Source organism: Chelonia mydas, chromosome 6 (genome assembly GCF_015237465.2).
Source record: "Chelonia mydas isolate rCheMyd1 chromosome 6, rCheMyd1.pri.v2, whole genome shotgun sequence".
Lineage (NCBI taxonomy): Eukaryota > Metazoa > Chordata > Testudines > Cheloniidae > Chelonia > Chelonia mydas.
The window spans coordinates 108,742,322-108,755,967 of NC_051246.2; positions in this window are offsets into that span (position 1 = coordinate 108,742,322).

Below are 13,646 nucleotides of genomic sequence, written 5' to 3' on the forward strand. Positions count from 1 at the left end.
CTCTGTGGGTGCTCCACTTTAGGTGTCGGTGCGTCCCTGTGCCGGAGATTGGAGATTTTAGGTAGCAGTGCTTGGTCAGGGCATGCGCATGCAGCAGCTGTCTCGCGGTGTTGTTGGCGCCTCTTGTAGTGCGCACAACCCAACCTCCTCTGTACCACGGAGTCTGATAGCAAAAACTCTGAAGCAGAGGGGAGGAGGGTGGTTAGTGGAGCACCCACCGGGACACACATCTCGAAGAACCATAATCTGGGGAGGTCGTTCAGACCCTCAAAGAAGACTTCAAAATTGAGGCTTGGTTGTGGATGGTTGAGAAGATGAGGCCTGATGTTATAGGGCTCTACATCTTTGAGGGCATTGTTTATTCTGGTTATGGTCAAAATGCCGCTGTTGTTGGCGGTGGAAAGATGCGTCTCTTGTTCTTTGATATGGTATCGGCGTCATGTGTTCGGCGGGGTCTATGTGCCCAAGAGTCCTTCATTGTATGTAAGACCTCATCTGTTTTAGAGGAAAAGAGCTTTTCACGGTCAAAGGGAAGGTCCTCCACATTTATCTGTAGTTTTTTCGGGATTCCCGACACCTGCAACCAGGATGCTCTGCACATCACCACTGCTGTGGCAGTTGTTCATGCAGCTGTGTCTGCCACATCCATTGAGGCCTGTAGAGCCGTACAGGCTATTATCTGCCCCTCGGTCATGATGGCCTTGAGCTGGGGACGTTTATCTTCAGGAAGATCCTCTAAGAGTTCCTGCAGCTGCCATAATTAGAGAAGTCATAATTTGCCAAGAGGGCGGAATAGTTGGCCACCCTGAATTGAAGTGTGGCTGAGGAGTATATTTTATGACCGAAAAGGTCTAGTCTTTTATGTTCCTTGTACTGTGTGGAACGTAACTGGGGTTGCTTGCTGCAGTGATTGATGGCTTCCATCACTAGGGAGTTGGGCTGTGGGTGGGAGAAAAGAAAGTCCATCCCTTTATCTGGGACGAAGTATTTTCTGTCAGCCCTTTTACTGGTAGGTGGTGCTGATGCAGGTATCTGCCATATTGCTTTGGCCGACTCCATTATGGCTTTGTTAATGGGGAGAGCATTCTTGGCTGAGGCGGATGGTTGGAGGATTTGCAGCAGCTTGTGCTACTTCTCTTGTACCTCCTCTAGTGTGATCTCCTGGCTGACCACCACTCTCTTAAAAAGCTCTTGAAACTGCTTCAGGTCATCAGATGTTGTTGGGTTTGGTGGTATCACAGCATCATCCAGTGAGAGGGATGAGTTATGGGTAAGTAAAGTGTGTGCCTGCTCAGTCTCTGAAATCACCTCTTGCTCCTCTATCCCCCGCTTGGGGACCTCAGAGGTTTCCCTGCCTGGTGAAAGTTGAGGTGATCTAATTTCCCCTCTGGCTGGGGTGGAAGATCTGGAGTATTGGGCTCTATATGGGTCCTAGGGAGGCCACTGCATTGGGAAGGGTGGTGGTGGGCCTGGCCAGGGTTGCCCATACCAATGTTGCAGCTGTCCATAGTTGTGAGCCTTGGTTCTGACAGTCTCCCATGGAGGTTTCCTGCCTGTGGGTAAGGAGTGTCGAGAGGAGAAACGGCTGTACTGTATATCCCCTTCCTCGTCACTATATATGGACTGAGGAGTGGGAGATGCAGGGGGCTGCCTCGTTCTTTGGCCTGGAGATTGTGCTGGGTCAAGTAGTGGGGATTGTGGTGCCAAGGAGACTGCTATGTCCCTCTGGTGTAAAAATAGCGCTGGTGCCGCGTTCGTATTGCTGTTGCTTTCACGGAGGCAGTTCGTGCCACTGTAGGCCGGCCTGTCGGTGCCGACAAACGTGTTGGTGCCGGTGGCAGCAGCATGGGTGTCAGAAGTGCTTTCAGCACCGGGTTCCGCACAGGGGTCATCGGTGCTGTGGAGGAGACTTGGTGTCTTGACTGAGTCGGTGCATCGGGACTCAGCAGAGGACGGTGAGAGGACGGTGCTGGAGGTGCCCAGGGTCTTGTAGGAGCTCTCTCTGGATGAGCTTGGCCCTGAGGGCAAGAACCTCGCTGGGGAACTCCTCTTTCTGTGAGTGTCTCATTTCGGGGCGGTCGAAGCTCACTTCCTTGAGGTTTTGGAAGGCTGAGCATTACCCTTGTTAGAAGTTTTGCTGGTCTGTGGCTCAGTTGTTGATATCTCCTGAGACTGCTGGAAATTTTAATGCGGAGATCTGTCTCTCCATGCCCTCGCTTTTCGATTTGTACAGTGAGCACATATCTGGGGGATATGAGTTTCCTCCAGGCAGCAGATGCAAGATGCGTGGCCATCAGAGACAGGCATTGCTGCATCTCTTAAAACCAGGTGAGCCCGGCATTGTGTCCGATGACTTTTCCCGCAACTGGGAAGGGAAATGTGAAGCAAAATGTAGCAAATGATTAAAAGAAAACTCTATTTCTACTGCTAACCTAAGAAACTAAAACTGAAGGGAAAGAAAAAGAAAACTTTTTTAAAAAAGAGTAACTGGCTAAGTACAGTCTAATCAAACTATCTAAGAGCTAACAAGCTAAAACTACGATGTAAATTATTTTCTTTTCTAGAGATTTTCGAAGAGGTAGCACTGTCATTGAGCTGCATCTGCAGCTGAGGGGGGTAGAGAAGGAACAGAGGGGTCGCGTTGCGCCCACACTACAAGAGACGCCAACGACACCGTGAGACAGCTGCTGCGCGCGCAGGTCCCGCCCGAGCACTGCTACCTGAAATCTCTGGTCTCCGGCGCAGGGATGCGTCAACACCTAAAGTGGAGCACCCACAGGGACACTATTCAAAAAACAACTTCTCTTCCTCCTCCTTGTAACAACCCTTTATGTACTTGAAAACTGTTATGTCCCCCTTCAGTCTTCTCCTCTCCATGCTAAACAAACCCAATTTTTTCAATCTTCCCGCATAGGCCATGTTTTCCAGGCCTTTAATCATTGTTGTTGCTCTTCTCTGGACTTTCCCCAATTTGTCCACATCTTTTCTGAAATGTGGCACCTGGAACTGGACACAATACTCCAGTTGAGGCCTACATCAGCATGGAGTAGAGCAGAAGGATTATTTCCTGTGTCTTGCTTACCACACTCCTGCTAATACGTTCCAGAATGATGTTTGGGTTTTTTTTGCAACAGTGTTACAGAGTTGATTCACATTTAGCTTGTGATCCACTATGACCTCCAGATTCCTTTCTGCAGTACGCCTTCCTATGCGGTCATTTCCCATTTTGTATGTGTGCAACAGAGTGTTCCTTCCTAAGTGAAAGGAAAAGGAGTACTTGTGGCACCTTAGAGACTAACAAATTTATTTGAGCATAAGTCTCTAAGGTGCCACAAGTCCTCCTTTTCTTTTTGCGGATACAGACGAACATGGCTGCTACTCTGAAACCTTCCTAAGAGGAGTACTTTGCATTTGTCCTTATTGAATTTCATCCTATTTACTTCAGACCATTTCTCCAGTTTGTCCAGATCATTTTGAATTTTAATCCTATCCTCCAAAGCAGTTGTAATCCTCCCAGATTGGTATTGTCCGCAATATTGAACAGAACAGGACGCAGAACTGATCCCTTCGGGACCCCACTTGATATGTCCTTCCAGCATTGACTGTGAGCCGCTGATAACTACTCTCTGGGAATGGTTTTCCAACTAGTTATGCACCCACTTTATAGTAGCTAGCTAGCTAATGAACTAGTAGGCTTGGTATTTTCAACAGTCATCACCCATGTAGACCATCCTGCTGAATTTGCGATTTAAAGCTGATGTAGGAATCTTCTTCGTGACCTGTTCAGTTAGACGGGCCACAAGCCTGACCTATACGGCACTTCCTACATTCCTAGCCACATATTCCCCCGACAGGAATTCTCTCAGTAGTTGCTGTAATAATAATTTATCTGGGATTCACAGAGAGGCCAGCTGCACTTCCACAGGTGGTCCACTGCAATTTGGCTTGGCTAATGAATACCTATGATAGTGCTAGTGAAATGTGATTTACATTTTTTCATTAAAAATGTCACCAGAAGTCCAGTCTCTGAGTGTTACAGCATTTGAAGCCAGCGTACACTTGATATTAATTAAAGTGAAAGATGACAGTACTATGAAAGGGAACTGTTTTCTCCACTCGGATAAATGACCTTTACCAAGCACTTGTTCTTTAGTTAGAGTGGGTTATTACTTGAGCTTACTGAGCATTTTCAATAAAGCTAGAATCTCCGACTCAGTTTTCAGACATACATTCTAGCCCTGGGAACAGATTATCTCCGTTTTGCATTTTGTAATTAGCATCTGACCACTCTCACAAGCCTGTTGTGCCACACTAGATTGCTAATTGCTCACAAATATAGTTTTCTAGTGGGCAGTGTGCGAAGGGGATATTGAACTCCATGTCACTGCCACTCATATTTTATACTGCCTTTTCTTTCCTTTGCAGCAATGGAGAAAGGTTGGAAGGATAGTCCCGGGGAGTGCTTTTTTTTTTTTTTTTTTAACTGTCAAGGCATGGCAAATGATAAACAGAAGAAAAATAAACTTGGGGGTTTCATATGTCTCCCCACCGTTCACATACTTGTTAGAGAACAGTACTGGTTGCACTCAGGAGCAGAATGCAGTGTACATTTCAAACAGCTACGCCAAATGTGCAACCCTTCTGGCTGTTTCTGCCCTGGGCAAATAAACTGAGGCTAGTCATGGTCTGATCCTAACTCCTTTGACTTGGAGACCATGGCTCATCTCAGTTCCCTTTGGGGATAGGGTACCGATGAAGATCTATCGACTACAGGAGCATCAAGAAGAAAGTATTTTAGGGGAAAGAGTCCATGTACTTTGGTACCGATCATGTAGTGTTCCTCTTACACACGCCCTTAGTTTGTGTGATAGGTACATATAAGACAAACAATCGTTTGCCAGCTGCAAGCCTGGCACTCATACAGCAGGAAGGAGAGTCAGCATCATCCAGTGCTTGCAGAAGAAAATGACTGAGCGAAAGGTACAAAAGCATACTGCACCTACTCACCTTTTCCTGAGTGGGGGTGGGGTCCCACTCCAGTCCACGGCCAGTTGATTGAGTCATATTCCCTAAGTTATTTCTTTCTATGCAAGAAATTAAGTGAAGGGTTTGAGCACGCTCAGGGCTGAGAAATTATATGTGTGCGCTTCAGTTTAAGCTAGTTACGCTGGGCCTGCTTATGAAGCAATTTGAAATTTTTGAGAGCAGCACTTCACATTACCACAGTGGAGGCCTTTATAAGCTGGAAGTCTCAAGCCTTGATCACTTCCAACTGAACCACTTATAAAGAATGTGCACTGCTGGAATATTTTAAATGACTGTGTGCAATGTGCACTGATTTAACATGGGGGGCTTCAATTAAACAACAGTTCAGAACATAATGAACTGAAAAATTTCACACACTCTAAAACGAGATAAGCATGAAGCGAAGAAAGTGAGAGAATTAAGAAAAAGTACATTAACCATAGTACCAGTCACTGGCTGGTGAGATTCAGCCAGAAACGCAGCATAATAGCTTGTGAGCTAGTTTTTCGTAGAAGTCTGATATGGTTCAGGAGGAGGAGGGGAAATCCAATCCTTGCTCTTAAAGGAACAGGCTATCTGCATTCAAATCACAGATACACCTAAAGCCAACACCTTTACTCTGATCACAGCTGAAGTTTGGGGACATTTGAATCTGAAGCCAAGCTCCAGAGTTGGCAAGCTAATGCATATTGCCTCTACATTCCAGACCTTTTATATATAAAGGAATGGCCTTTGCCCAGAGAGGCTTACAGTTCTTGCATGTCTCCTGAGGATGCATGCACAAAACAGGATAAATCCAGAACCAAGGGAGAGTAACCACATGCTGGCCACCTACCCACTTCCAAGTTTGTTGGTTAGGGAGGAAAATCACACTCTGGACGCCACCTGATTGCTAAAGCATGCTTACTTTGCTTGGAACTAATATAATGGATGAGATCTAGCACCAACAAGTGTGGCTGGTGCATCTCCGCAGACAATGTATTTTTCTTTAGAGTTCTTGCATGGCTGAAAGGATGTAAAAAGACACATGAAAATTAATATGGGGCAAATGCTTTAAGCTGTTCCCAGTAGTCAGCTTTTAAAAGCCTTTTTATGGTTTAAGATTGTGAAATATTGTTGTCAACTGGTCTTCTGTTTACTAATTATTGTGCTATTTTATTTGTGTCAGATTTTTATGTACATAAAATGGCACTTACCCTACCCCCATAGTCACAGAGGAGGTGAATAGCTGCAGCTCTGTATCTGAGAAAACATCCCTCCACAACATCTGTAGTCTGAGACTAGATTCTTGGAATATTGCTGTATTATTTACTTTGCGTGAGCAGTAGGAAATGCAAAATGGTCCCTACAAATGTGGGTGTAGCAATGCCGACTTTGCCATCATTTGTTGTTTGATCCATGGTCAGAAACCAAAGTTGAAGCATAGGTACCTTCCCATCTCAGATGGCGGATGTCTACTTTAGTCATTTTATTTTGATGGACATCTGATGAACAAAAAGGGTGACTAAAGAACAGTATGTCAAAAGAGAGCCAGAAGATTGGATTTATGCCAGTTTACCTGATACGAACCTAATATGTGAAATGACTGAAGCAGAATATAAAAGTCATTAGCATAGGTGGTAAGCTTAGAGTCAGAGTCACAGACTTTAAGGTCAGAAGGGACCATTATGATCATTTAGTCTGACCTCCTGCACAACGCAGGCCACAGAATCTCACCCACCCACTCCTGTAATAAACCCCTAACCTATGTCTGAGCTATTGAAGTCCTCAAATCATGGTTTAAAGACTTCAAGATGCAGAGAATCCTCCAGCAAGGGACCCGTGCCCCACGCTGCAGAGGAAGGCAAAAAAACCCCAGGGCCTCTGCCAATCTGCCATGGGGGAAAATTCCTTCCTAACCCCAAATATGGCGATCAGCTAAACCCTGAGCATGTGGGCAAGACTTACCAGCCAGACACCCAGGAAAGAATTGTCTGTAGTAACTCAGATCCCATCTCATCACAGGCCATTAGGCATATTTACCGCTAATAGTCAAAGATCAATTAATTGCCAAAATTAGGCAATCCCATCATACCATCCCCTCCATAAACTTATCAAGCTTAGTCTTGAAGCCAGATATGTCTTTTGCCCCCACTGCTTCCCTTGGAAGGCTGTTCCAGAACTTCACTCCTCTGATGGTTAGAAACCTTCGTCTAATTTCAAGTCTAAACTTCCTGATGGCCAGTTTATATCCATTTGTTCTTGTGTCCACATTGGTACTGAGTTTAAATAATTCCTCTCCCTCTCTGGTATTTATCTCTCTGATATATTTATAGAGAGCAATCATATCTCCTCTCAGCCTTCTTTTGATTGGGCTAAACAAGCCAAGCTCTTAGAGTCTCCTTTCATAAGACAGGTTTTCCATTCCTTGGATTTAAGGGACTTAAGGGAACGACTAAAATGATGGCTGTGTCCTGATCTTCAAAAAAAATTTCCAAGCTAAATAAAATAAGAGGGAAGCTAATTAACATTTTTCTAGTTCCAAGTGGCCAAACCAAAAAAAAATGTATTTTAAGTCAACCCTAAGTGAGTGTGTGTGTGTTTTTAGGTTGTTGTTTTTTTTGTTTTGAAGAATTTTTCAGGAAACCAAGAAATTCCACTTCAGGTTCAGTGAAACATCGTTTGACCCAAAATGAAATGTTTAGTGTTGTTCAAGTTTAATTTTTTAAAAATATTAAGGAAAATTCAAAAAACAAGAAGTCATTTAAATCAAAATATCCCAATTTTTTTGCTTTATTTTTGACTGGAACATTTGGCAAAAAAAAACGATACAAATTTTCAAAATAATCTGGTTGACCTGAACCTGCATTTTTGGGTAAAATTTAGTCCCCCAAATTTCCCCAAGCTCTGCTCAGAAGGCATTTTTGTTTGGAGAGAAGTATTGTTACTTAATGCACTTCCACCTTAAAGATGAAATACTTATAAATTCTTATTTCAGGAAAGATTTCTTATAATTCAGTCCATACCACATCATTCCAAGTCTACACAAACCACAAATCTTGGCTCAATAAGTCTCCTGCACACTTTTTTTCTTTCCCATATAGATTTTTCTGGCTGTTCTAGGAAACTCTCAGTACAAACCTAGAAAAACTTTGTCAAGGGCCCAGATAGTTTTGTGACTGAATCAGGGGCTCTAGCCTTGGTTCTGCCAAACTAATCTGTGCCAGTTTCTCCCTTCTGAAAATTGGCATAATGCTTCCTCATCTCAGAAAGGTATTGCAAAACCTCAGCTGACTGAGTTTTGTAAAGAGTTTTGTAGAAATCCTCAGAAGAAATATGCTATGGAAGTGAGAAGTGTTAGTTATTGTTACAATGTAAATTTATAAATACTAAAACTCTGGATTTCTAAATAGGTTTCACTTAGAATTTTGAAAAAGAGACAAGTCTTTTCATATAATCCTGCCAAGATACAGGTTGTTTTGATATCTCTAACAGCATCATAGGGACAATGAGAAATAGCCGATTTTATAAAACAGTAAGAGGAGGAAAGGGTTGACTAATTTCTTCAGCTGCTAAATCATCTCTAAGATAGGTCTCAGAGAATGACGTTACTCTCCAAAGTGAAATATGAAAAGAGATGAAATATACATTGCTTATGATAATCTGGAAATCATGGTAACTTTAGTATTGGTGTGTATCTGCTTCTTGTAGCAGACATTTGTCTGAAATGATCATTTTGCTTTAGCTGAGAAAATTTTGAATTGAACAGATATAATTCATATCTCCCCTGCTAGACCCATCACTTCTAGTGACTAGTTAGCAGCATTTAGAAAGCATAAATTGGAGTTATTAGCCTAGTTTAAGGGGGAGGGGAGAAAGGAGGCAGGGTTTAACTTATATCTGTACAACTTTCTTAAACAAACAACATGCTTTAGAGAGAGCCTGGGATCTTTCATGCACTAGCTGAACTTCTCACACCGGGAATAAGCCACATCACTGCCAAACTACATTAGAACATGTTACTGTGTGAAGTTGCACAATTTTTTCAATGAAACCTAATACAGTTTTATCTAATCTTATAGTTGAGTGACAATATTGGAACGTACTAGTGCAGTCACATTAATGCACATTTTGGAAGTTCCAACAGCGAGTGTACATTCCCACTACCACTGTAGTTGGTTAATCTTTCCAAAGCCCCACAGCCGAAGAATCAGAGCTTCCACAAAGAGACTGAAAAGGTGATTGACACCTAGCTGAAAGCTTGCGCACCTTACTGATTCATTCCTTTCTAAGGTTTGAATCCTACTTATTTCACTTCCCTGTGTGGAAGTATACAGAACACACTCATGCTTTTGCCTTTTATTTGTAATTACATAGCCCCTTTATTCTTTGAAAGATACACCTGTTATTCCGGTACTGGAATGTTAGGCAGCAAATCTATAAAACTAATACAAGCCTTCTTTTAGCAATGTTCAATGAGTTCACATCTTTTCCGATACTTGAAAAAGTGTGTGAAATCTCCACAGAAATATTCAGCTCCAGGGTGTAATTACTACACAATCACTCAGCACTTAAAAGGTATAATGATTTCTACTAACATAAGGAATTACTATGGTTGCATTTGCAAGCATGCTGGATGATACAGTTCACAATTAATACTTTGCTCTTTTCTACTCACCTTTCCTTAGAGGACCTTGAAGAGCTTTAACATAGTTCAACATTCATTTTTAATTGCTAATTTCCTTTGCAGCAGTAGCATGTGAACATGGAGTTTAGAAAGCATCCAAGGATTATTTGGTCCGTAGCCTGGGTCCTACTGAAGTCCAAGACAAAATTCCCATTGATTGTACCTGGACCAGGATTTGAGCTTGTGTGAACAAACAAAAAAGCTTCTTTACTTCGTATGTTGCTTTACTGGTCTAGTCACCTGTGCGTGATGTGCTGACTGGACTATCGATACTGGATGCTGGTTTGGATACAAGAAAAATCATGTATGCAGATGCAGAAACATTTTAAAGTGGGCAAATTATATATTTGAAACTTGAGTGGATAATTAGATGTATAGAAGTTATAATATTAAACAGGAACATCAGCTGAAGTCAGTTTACATTGAATACACTATTGAGCTCTATATTTTTCTATTTCATTTTCCTGTAATGTTTGACCCTTTAAAAAAAATCATATACACTGTAACTCTACTCCTTTTGTTACTAACTGTTCAATAGCTATCCTGACAGCAGCACTACATCTTCGTTCTCATTTAATAACTATCATTCTGTATCTGCCCATTTTCAAGAAGGAATAAAGTTAAGTGTTCCAGAAATTTGAAAAAATTGAAACTTGACCTTTATTAAGTGGGTTAATTGTCACAATCTCAGCATGTATGAAATTAATGACCAAAAAGTGGAACTTCAGAGATTCAGAAGACTAAGTTAATGTCCAAAAAAAAAATCTAAACTCTGACCTTTTTGACATATGCCAAAAGAAACAGCCACCCTAATAAATTACTACCTGTGTGCAATTATAATAAACCATTCCAAGCATCTAATCACTTGAATTAATTGCTGCAAGGCACTATGGCTTTCTTATAGATATTCAAGCTATTCTCAAGTAACCCTTGTAGCTTATATGAGGTTGAGTGTATGTGTTTTTTTCAGCACAGCAGATTCAGTTTTAAAGTACATTATTCATACATTTGGACTACAAGAGTGTATACAACATTTATTATCAATGAAATTAGGAATCTTGGCTGAGTAGACAGCAGTCCTAAAAATGGTGAACCGACTGGGAATAATGCTAGGGAAAATGAATTTGACTGAACATGTCATGCATAGATTGCTGGATTTAGGGACACCTGCATATTTACAAAAATGTAAATTTATTCGACATTGAGGAGATGTGGTCATTGCTATAATCAGTTTTCATTGTACAGAGATGTCAATGAACAGCTGAATGTCCGCATCAAACAGGTTTTATAAAAACAGTATTTCTAAAATTACAGTATTACATTCAGTTGGAAAGACTGGATGGCTCAGCACAGTTAATGTGATACGAATCCTGTTAACTTCTAGGTGACTGTTTTAAACATGGACTGGCTGGATTGGCAATGGATTGGATATGGCCGCTTGAGGGCATATGCAGAATGAATCAGTGGCCTCAGTGTGGATTCCAAACAACATCACATAAGAGGCACAAAGGCTGGTTGGCAGCATCTACAGAGGCAACAAGGAATTCATGGGGATTACACTACTCTCATCCCTGCAGAACTCAGAAACATTAATGGGGCACGATGCAGAAGCTTGCTCTGTCCATGCTGTTCCTGTTTGGAGGATGAATGACTTCAGTGTCCAGGACTGTCAAGCTGACAATTATTATTAAAAAGAATAAGTATGAAATTCACAAAAAGAAAAGGAGTACTTGTGGCACCTTAGAGACTAACCAATTTATTTGAGCATAACTGAAATTCAGTTATCTAATTATTCTTCTTCTTTCTAATTCTGTGCATCAATTACGGGATTCAAGTTGGAGATCAACATACAAGATTTTGACCCCATCCTCATGCAGATTTTGAAACACCCTTTTTAAGAGCCAGAGAGTGATCTCGTATCTCACTCTGCAAAGGGCTACTGAAATGGTTCAGCTATAAAGGCACTCAGCCAAACCAAGCACCGGTGGGGTTAGTCTAACACTATCAACTTTTACTATGTTTGAACACAGCTGTAACTAAACAAGTTAGCTGACAACGGTGGTCATGACTGTCCAGTCAGTATACATGAAGAAAAATTGGGTTACTTTGGTCTGCACAATGACCACATTGTGGTAAGTTCTGGTAAGCATCATGCCACTCACTGGTAATATGTTGTAGCAAAATGCCAGCTTGTACCATTTTTACTTGCCTAGAGCATGGGACTCCTTGGATCAATGCCATTAAAAGAGGGTTCCCATGTGGCACTGCAATATGCTACAGCTACTCCATTGGAAAAAACTTCGTAACTTTAGATCGAACAAATTCTTCTGTTCTTCCACAGTCCTAACTTGAGGGTTTACTTTTTTAAAACAAGACTAATTGAGTTGAAATTACTTATCAGTCAATTCAGAGGTCTCCTGACATCCAACAATTTATTAAAACCATCCCTGAGAACAGTCACCACTGCATTCGCTGCTTAAACTGACCAGTACACAACTGGCCACTTGTTATTTTCCTCCCTTTAACAAGGGGCCCTCCCTACTTTCCTTCTTCTCCACCTAATGTTCAATACAGATATCTGGCCATGAAGAACGAGGCAGGATGCAACTTAAGATTTTACTATCTAAGGTACTGATATGGCTCCCATCACTGTTAGTATCTGAGCACCTCATAAAACACCTTTGAGGCACAGAAATTCTATTATCCCCACTTTACAGACTGGGAACTGAGGTAGAGAGAGACTGACTTGCCCAATAGGCTAAGTTACTGGCCTAATCTGTCATCATAAATCAAATTTTCTTTGGTTTCTTGTGGTTCAAGTACTGCACGTTACTTTTCATGCATATTTCTGGAATAATGCTGACAAAACTTTGTATCAATTTGGTTTTTTTTTTTGTAAAGGGTCAGTGACTCATGTTTTAAATTGCTCCACAATTTACTAAAAATAATTTAGTCCATAAATATGGTTTAATCTCTTGGTATTTTGGAAACAGACAAGTTGTTAATGGCAAAAAATATGTAACATGAAGGCTCCATCTATGCTGCAGCTGTGATTTGCAGCTTGTGCAGACATACCCACTCTAGCTAGCTCACTAAAAATGTCAGTGAGGATGCAGCATCACAGGCTTCAGCACAGACCGCCCAACAAGTACATATCGGGGGGGAGGGCGAAGGGAAGAGTGAAGGGGCAGTGTCAGGTGAGTTAGTGCATCTAAAGGCTGGTCTAAACTGGGAATTTACATCAGCATAGCTGTGTTTCTCAGGGGTGTGAAAAATCCACCCCCTCCCAAGAGAGAGCTATGCTGACCTAACCCCCAGTGTAAACAGCAGTAGGTCAACGTAATGATTCTTTCATTGACCTACCTACTGTTTCTCGGGGAGGTGGACAGAAACAGAACCCCTCCCATGGGCATGGTCGTGTCTAGGCTGTAGCAGTTTAAGTGTAGACATACCGTAAGACAGGAGTTACATTTCACTGGGATTCAGTGTGCCATGTACATGCCAAATATATGTTTGTTAACCAAACTGTAAGAGCCTATTTAAGTTTTCAAAAATATTTACAAATGATCCAGATACCTATATGGTCTCATCACTGTAGCATCTCAAAACTTAAATATACCCTGCATGTACTAATGAGCAACAAGTTATTAAAAACACCCACTCAGACTGTGATAAATCCCTTGTATCATGGATATGGCACTTCTTTGGTAGCAAGAAGGCAGGTCTTCTTTCAAGCTGTTTCTCTTTAAACAATAGTTTTACCAACGCATGTAAAAATTCACTTTCAGTTAAGGTTTGAGTTCCTCAGTCCTTCTACAGGAGCCCTACAACAATCAGTAAGTCTTTCTAATTCAAAAGCCCCACAGAAGACACCGGCTCTAGAGAAAAACTGGGAGCCTTTATTGTTTTTCCCCCCCCCCACAGTCATTCAGTTTCTCAAATTTGTTTCGCTTCT